Source organism: Delphinapterus leucas, chromosome 5 (assembly GCF_059928025.1).
Source record: "Delphinapterus leucas isolate spDelLeu-1000000601 "Yukka" chromosome 5, BTC_Dleu_Yukka2, whole genome shotgun sequence".
In the NCBI taxonomy this organism is placed as follows: Eukaryota; Metazoa; Chordata; class Mammalia; order Artiodactyla; family Monodontidae; genus Delphinapterus; species Delphinapterus leucas.
The window spans coordinates 86,258,192-86,265,831 of record NC_143133.1 but is presented as its reverse complement, the minus strand read 5'-3'; positions in this window follow the sequence as shown (position 1 = coordinate 86,265,831).

Sequence of the window (7,640 nt, the reverse complement as noted above, 5' to 3'; positions counted from 1 at the left end):
TTAAGAGGAACAATGAAACATAAGAGCTGAAGTATGTGGAAGGGAAGCAACTTTATGTTCTCACAGGCTTTCATAGATATATTCATTCTTTTTTTTTTGCAGTACGTGGGCATCTCACTGTTGTGGCCTCTCCCATTGCAGAGCCCAGGCTCCGGATGCACAGACTCAGTGACCATGGCTCACGGGCCCAGCCGCTCTGCAGCATGTGGGATCTTCCTGGACCAGGGCACGAACCCGTGTCCCCTGCATTGGAAGACGGATTCTCAACCACTGCGCCACCAGGGAAGCCCTTCATTCTTTTGCTCAGTCAATTCATTCTTCCAACCCATTATTTAGCATATATTCACTCTATGTTTTGCTAACATTGTTTCAGTTCCTGGGGATAAAACAGTGAATGGAAGGGGCAAAAATCCTTGCCCTTAAAGAGCTTACATTTTGTGGGGGAACATTAAATAGTCAAGCCTCATTGAGTAGGGGGGAGCCCACCACACTGGGGAATCCCCTCTCCCCTGGGCATTATTTTCAGTGAATGTGTAGGGGAAGGGGCTTCCTTAAATATATATATATTTTTCTTTTTTGGAAGAGGCAGAGTTGAATTTTATGCCACTGTTTTTCCTCGGCTTAGGTGAGGAGACGGGTTCTATTCCCAATCTAGAGTATGGTGCTAATGAATAGCTCATTTGAATTGAATCACTGTGTGACTGTCTGGACATCAGGTGATTCAGGGAACTGACAGTGCATTAAATGCCTGTTGCAGACATGTCTCCAGCCCCAAGCTAGAATGGGACATGCCCTAGCTTGGAAAATGAGCAGTCAGTAGACTTTGGCCAAAATAAACAAGGGAAATTAAGAAGGGTGAGTAATTTCTTAGACAAGGAATTTTAAGTTTGAAAGCTGATAACTTGCAGTAATATAATTATGGAGGTGTGTGTCAAGAAATATATACTATAAAAGGAGAAAATTCCTCAATCATTCAAAAACTGAGAGACATCGCAAAAACAGTGAGGTAATTTATTTTTCTTAAGTGACTTGATATGAGGATTCATTAAAGTGTTTTGTGAACTACAGGTGACACCTAGCCCTGTAGGTCTAGACATTTCTTGATGTTTTTTATTGGTTTTAGTTTTAAGTTTCTTTGGTTTATGGAATATTTTGAGAATCTGATTGAATCTATACACCATCTCCTCAGAAAAAAGGCACATATGCCCTTGAACACAATGTGTATCAAACAACACATGTGTTTCATGGATGTCCTGAGAGCCTAACTGTGAAGACCTAGGTTAAGAGTCTCTGGTTTAGAAGAATCCTGGTGAAACCTCTTTTGTGTGACCCCTGAACTTTCTAGGATTTCTCAAGCCAAGTGATGTACCCTCTTCCCAACTCCATTACACCCAATGGATGTGGGAAGATAGGAATTACCCAGACACAAGGCACTCTTTGTGAATCCCAGTCTAAGAGGACCTGTTCGGCAATGAAAAGATAAAGTAGACTGGAAACCTCTTTTTCTCCTTCTACCACTTGATCATTCAATCACAGTATTAAAAGGATTTGAGACACACGATTGCTATTTATTATTGTGATATTGTGATAACGTAATTGAATAATTAAGTAAATCAATAGTTGGAAACTGCAGTCAGCATTCCCTGGTGCAGAATAATTCCAACAACACCTATTAAATATAAACCTAAATTGCTCTAGCCCAGACATTGTACTAGATGCTAGGGTACAAAAGTGAATAAGACAGAATACCTGCTTACATTCTTATGGGAAATACGGCCAGTATCTATCACTGCATAATGTGAAGGTGAAATGGAAGTATGCACTGGATGTCAGAAAAGAGCCTTAGTGGATTTTCATCTTGTTTCTCTAAATTTGTTCATGATATTCCCTCTGCCTGGAGTCTCCCGTTTCATCTCTGGCTGTCAATGTTCTACTCATTCTTAAAGATCCTTCTTTATGCCACAATAGTCATTGTCTTTCTGCCCCTAATTTGGAGTCAGGATTTCTTTTCCTTCCCTGAAACTCTATTTTAACTAATGAATTTCATATTTATTTTATTCTACTTTGGCTGATGCTATAGTTATTTGTGTTCTTATTTTGAGATATTAGGTTTAAAGGAAGATCTTGTGTCTTGTTCATTTTGTATTCTTTGTACAACCCAGCAAAGTATCTTGCATGTGGTAGAGCAATAAATATGAGTTGAATTGAGTTATCACTTGCTTGACTTTGTAAATTTACAAAATTCTTTAAAATTGTTGACCAGTTCATACTACCCAGAGGAAATTAGGGTATATGCTTGAAAACCTTCTGTAGAGCCACTTTTCTATGGAGTGGTTTGATGAATGTCAGAAGGACAGCCACTGAATTAAGTATATCTAAAATTCTACTAAATAGAAAAAACTATATAGGTTTATTACTAATCTCTTGAAGTTTTTTCAGGTTGGGTATCAGGAAAATATGTCCAGACTTCTTGGGAGAGTGGGTTGGCCATTGGTCATAGGTGATAAAGTTCAGTATGTAATGTCGTTAGAAATACTGGATACATTATATCAAATTTCCACATTCATCAGGGTTGAGCTCAACATGTTGTGGTAACATTGTACTCTGTTTATGTGGGAAAATTTCAACTCACCATTAAAAGTACACTCTTATAGATTTAAAAATAGCAGGCTTTGTTGTAGATGATTTTTCAGAATGAGAAAGAATGTCCTGCAAATGGTCACAAATGAGGATGCTGAGGGGAGAAATGAGAGATGTGGTACTAGTATAAGGATTAATTCATGTTTTCAGTGTTTGGATGGTGGTATGATGGTTTAGATAATAAGGTTGTGGAATGGTGTTGGGAATTTACGTAGTTTCAGAGTCGAAACAATACTGACAATTAGGTAGTTACTTTCAGTTTTGTAGGAGTATCAGGAAAATATATAGTTTTAAAGGGAAATGCAAGGTCAGTATTTGATTCTGTGGTGCCACAGGAGATTCTGTGTTTCAAAGTTAGACAAAGAGCCAGTTTAAGATTAGGTGCCATCATAGGGAAATATTTTTGTTTCAAAGTAATTGTTATAGGTGCCAGCTTTGGGGCTGTTTTGGATGGGGTGGTTTGTTTTATAGTTATAGCTGATGTTAGTGTGGGGATTATGGTTAGAACTTAGTTGTAGATGTGGTGGTGGTGGTAGAAGTTGCTTTAGAAGCAGTGGTAGCAGGGACAGTGAAAGTTATAGTTCTAGTTTGTATTTGAGGGTGAGAGCTTGCAAATGAAAATATTAGATCTGGATTTGGGTTTTGATAGAGGAGTAGGGGAGGAAAAATTTCTTTTTGGTGAGATTGAGTTTGTCCAGGTCTTTTGTTGATTTGTTTGAAGTTTGGTGTGGTCAGGTATTTTTTGAGGTGGCTTTTAAAGTTTTTTATAAATAGCAGATTTTGGAAAATACTTTGATAGCTCAGGGCTTCATTGACTATGGGGTTTTATATGAGTTTTTGAGAGCAATTTCCTGACTGAATAGCTGTTTTATGAAGAGCTCTGGCCAGGACAATTCGTTGCCTAATAGCTGCTCTTGGATGACTATATGGAAAGACAACACTTAATTAAGTAGATGTTTCTGGATGCATTTTAGATGGGTTGGTTCTTTACTTATTAACTATTCTTGAATAGTTTTGTGTACATCCAGGTCTCAGCTGAACAGCTTTTTTTGGACCAGCTATGGACAGGGAAATACTTTCCTGATGTTAGTTTTTTGAGAGTTTGTTTAGAAGCAGCTGTTTTTGGATGAGTACTGGCTTGTTTTAGATGAGTTTGTTTGAGGTAGCTCCTTACTGAATAGCTTCTTTGGATGAGAGAATTCTTTGCAGATCAACTTGTCTTGGATGAATTTGTATAGAGCTAGGTCCTGGCTAAACAGCTGCCTTTGGATGAGCCTTGGAAGAGAAAGCTTTTTTCTGACAAGGTGATTTCAAATGAGTTTGTATAGAACTAGATCTTGAATAAACATTTGTTTGGGGGTGAATTTTGGATGGTAAACTTCTCTGTTGATTAGCTGGTCTCCAGTGAATTTATATAGAGCCAAGTCTTGTCTGAACAGCTATTTCTGGATAAGTTTAGGTTGGGCCAATTTTTTGCTCATCAGCTGGTTTTGGAAGAAGTTGAATCAGAGTTTTATAGAGATGAATTTGACCTGAAAGCATGTGAATTGGACTATGCTCTTTGCTTGGTTCTACCTTTCCTTTGCTGACTGTCATGAAATTGATCAGAGACAAGGGTAAGCATAACAAACTATCACTGAATCTTAGAAGAGAAACAAGTGGGTAAACTGGTAATAGTGTGTTTATTTGACCCTCATTTTACTGGGAGTTCTAAGCTAGCTCTCATTTGGCTACATAATTTAGTTGTGTGAATTTCTTGATTGTACACCCCAGGCCAAATACTCCAAACAACTTCCTAGCTGTGTTTTAAAATCACCAGATGTCAAGAATGTCCTTAAGTGTCTCTTGTTGGACAATTGTCAATTGTCTGGCCTAGGTAGTTTATGTTAACTGTTATGAGAACCTGTTGATGTGGGGTGGGGAGGAATTTCTTGTCTTGGAGCTTGCTTTAGCGGCTGGTTCCACACTGTGTCCTCATCCCCTTACCCTAAGCCCAATTGAGTTCTAGTCTTATAACTAATTAATTATTCAAACAAATGTCTATTGGGTATTTACTATTTTTCAGACAATGAGGTTTGAGCTTGAAGGTTGCCAATTTGCTATCTCTGATTTAATATGAGAATAGACAAGGCCCAAGATTCAATCATGCCCAAGGCCAACATCTTGAAGTGTGGATGGAGGTAGAGAAGTCAGCACAAGAGATTGAGAAAGAGCAGCACCACAGGAGAAAACCTTCGAGAGGGCGGTTTTACACAAGGCAAAGTAAGAGTTTTTCAAGAACGGCAAAGTGATCAAAGTGTGGGGAATTGCTAAGAGGTCAAGTACAATAATGACTGAAATAAGTCCATTTAAATTAGCAGCAAATAAGTCTTTGGTGAGCTGAGAAAATCGTGCCCGCGGGTGAAAGGTGAATCAGAGCAGGGTGAGAGGTAAAGATGTGGACACAGGATGATGGGATGTCTATAGACAACTCAGCCTTTTGAAGACTTCAGCTGTGAATTGGTGAAGAAATAAAGGAATAGAGGCCCTGGGAAGGCAGGGTGTTTTTGTAACTCGAGCACAAATGGAGGGATTGATCTTTTACTGGGCCATTTTAACAGGAATAAAGACAAAGAAGATGGGAACAGATGCACCATTTGTAGATGTGGTAGCAATAAATTGAAGGAATCAATCTGATGACTGCTGTTTGCTCTGTAAAATATTAGGCAAGTTCATTTACTAAGAGCTGAGGGAGAAGGGAAAGAGATGGAAATTTTAGGCTAGAGAATATGTAACATAATCCTTTTGAAACATAATCCTTTGGTACCCTCCGAGATACAAAAGCCTTTCTGTGTCCCCTGTTTCTTGTTTATAGAAAAAAGCTTTAGTCTCCTAGACCTTCCCTGAGTTCCAAAGAGCAGATTCAAAGTTACTAACTAGGAAAGTGAGGGAACACAGAAACAAAGGAAAAGCAAGCTCAACATATTTTTTTCCAAGATTGTTAGGTTAAACTAATGCCTTGATTTATGATCCCAAACTGTTGAGATAATGTTCTGTGGCTTCAACCAACTGGCCCCAAGCAGACTTAAAATTGATGACACAGGGAGAGTCAATTAAGAACTGAACCTCCCGAACCATCATGAAGGCTCTAAATAAATTATAAAGTGCCTCAATCATCGCCTTTGCTATCTCCTAGAAAGAAGTTAAGGGATCATAAGACCATGATTTACTAGTTTACTTTACAGGAACACATAGATCAGTCGTGATCACCAATGACACATCGAGTCAAAAAACGGTGTCAGGAAGTCTGCAACTGAGGTCTTATCAGGAAGCTAAAATCACAAAGAACCCCCTCCTCTTTACCCTTTATGCCTTTAAAACCCTTGAGCCCCTGGCCAGTTAGCAAGGTGGATTTGAGACAAGCCTCCGTTTCCCATCTTCTGGGTTGGTGGCTCCAACTAATAAAACTTTCTCTGCTCCACACTTCGACTTTTCTGTTTGCTTGGACTCGCTGTGCATCAAGCGCATGGACTTGGGTTCAACAACACTTGGGAGTGTGAGTGAGCATGCTGACTAGAGACTAGTGGTCTGGGGCAAGCATTTCTAGTAATTCCAGTTGTGTGATCATTTCCAGTAGCTCTCAGCCTCTTGGTTACAGTGGCGTGGTTCAGATGGTTGTGTTTTCAGTGGGATGCCTTCATTATTATGGACACTTAGTCATGGTGTTGAGGATAGTCAAAACTTCACGGCAAGTATGGACATAGCTAGGGACCCTCACCTAGATTATTCTTCCTCAGGTCTCTTCCTCACCCCTAATCCTTCCAGCTGATTACCTCTCCTTCTTTAACTGAAACAACATGGAGGAAATCAAAGACATTATAGGGGAACTCTCTTTTCTTCTCAGCCTACTTGTATGTGGACTCATCTCTTTCTGGTTACGATGGAAGAAGTATCCTTACTCCTACTAATGGACCACTCCTCTACATTTGTTCTGGATCCCATTCTTTTTTACTATCTTAAGTACTTCACTTTTTTCAGTTATCTTCCTATCTCTTTTTCTTGGATCGTTTCTATCAGCATACCAACATGACCTACATTAAGAAACATAAAACAAAACTCTCTTGACTGTACAGATTCATCCAGCAGCTGCCTTATTTTTTTTGACTCCAATTCCATAAATAGGAATTGTTTGCATTTTCTATCTCTGTTTCTTCACCTCCTATTTACTCATTTCACAGCTGCTACCATTCCTATGACTCCATTAAAACTGCTAATTACCTTCAAGTTGCCAGAGATAAGGGACACTATTTGGTCTTCATTCTGTTCTGCCTTTTGGTGGCATTTCTACTATTAACCACTGCCTCTTTCTTGAAATACTTTCCTTTTCCCTCTGGGCTTCCATGATACCACTCTTCTGGTTTTGCTGTTACCTCCCTGATTGTTCCTTCTAGTTTTCTGAATTATCTTTAGAAAAGTGAGAGTGCCTCACTATTTACAATAGCAGGACATGGAAGCAGCCTAAATGTCCATCGATGGAGGAATGGATAAAGAAGTTGTGGTACATATATACAATGGACTGTTACTCAGCCATAAAAAAGAATGAAATAATGCCATTTGCAGCAACATGGATGGACCTAGAGATTGTCATACCGAGTGAAGTCAGACAGAGAAAGGCAAATACCATATGAGATCACTTATATGTGGAATCTAAAAAAAATGGTACAAAGGAACCTATTTACAAAACAGAAATGGAGTCACAGGTGCAGAAAACAAACTTATGGTTACCAAGGGGAAAAGTGGGAGGATGGATAAATTGCGAGATTGTGATTGACATATATACACTACTATATATAAAATAGATAACTAATAAGGACCTACTGTATAGCACAGGGAACTCTACTCAATACTCTGTAATGACCTATATGGGAAAAGAATCTAAAAAAGAGTGGATGTATGTATTTGTATAACTGATTCACTTTGCTGTACAGCAGAAATTAACACAACATTGTAAATCAACTCTA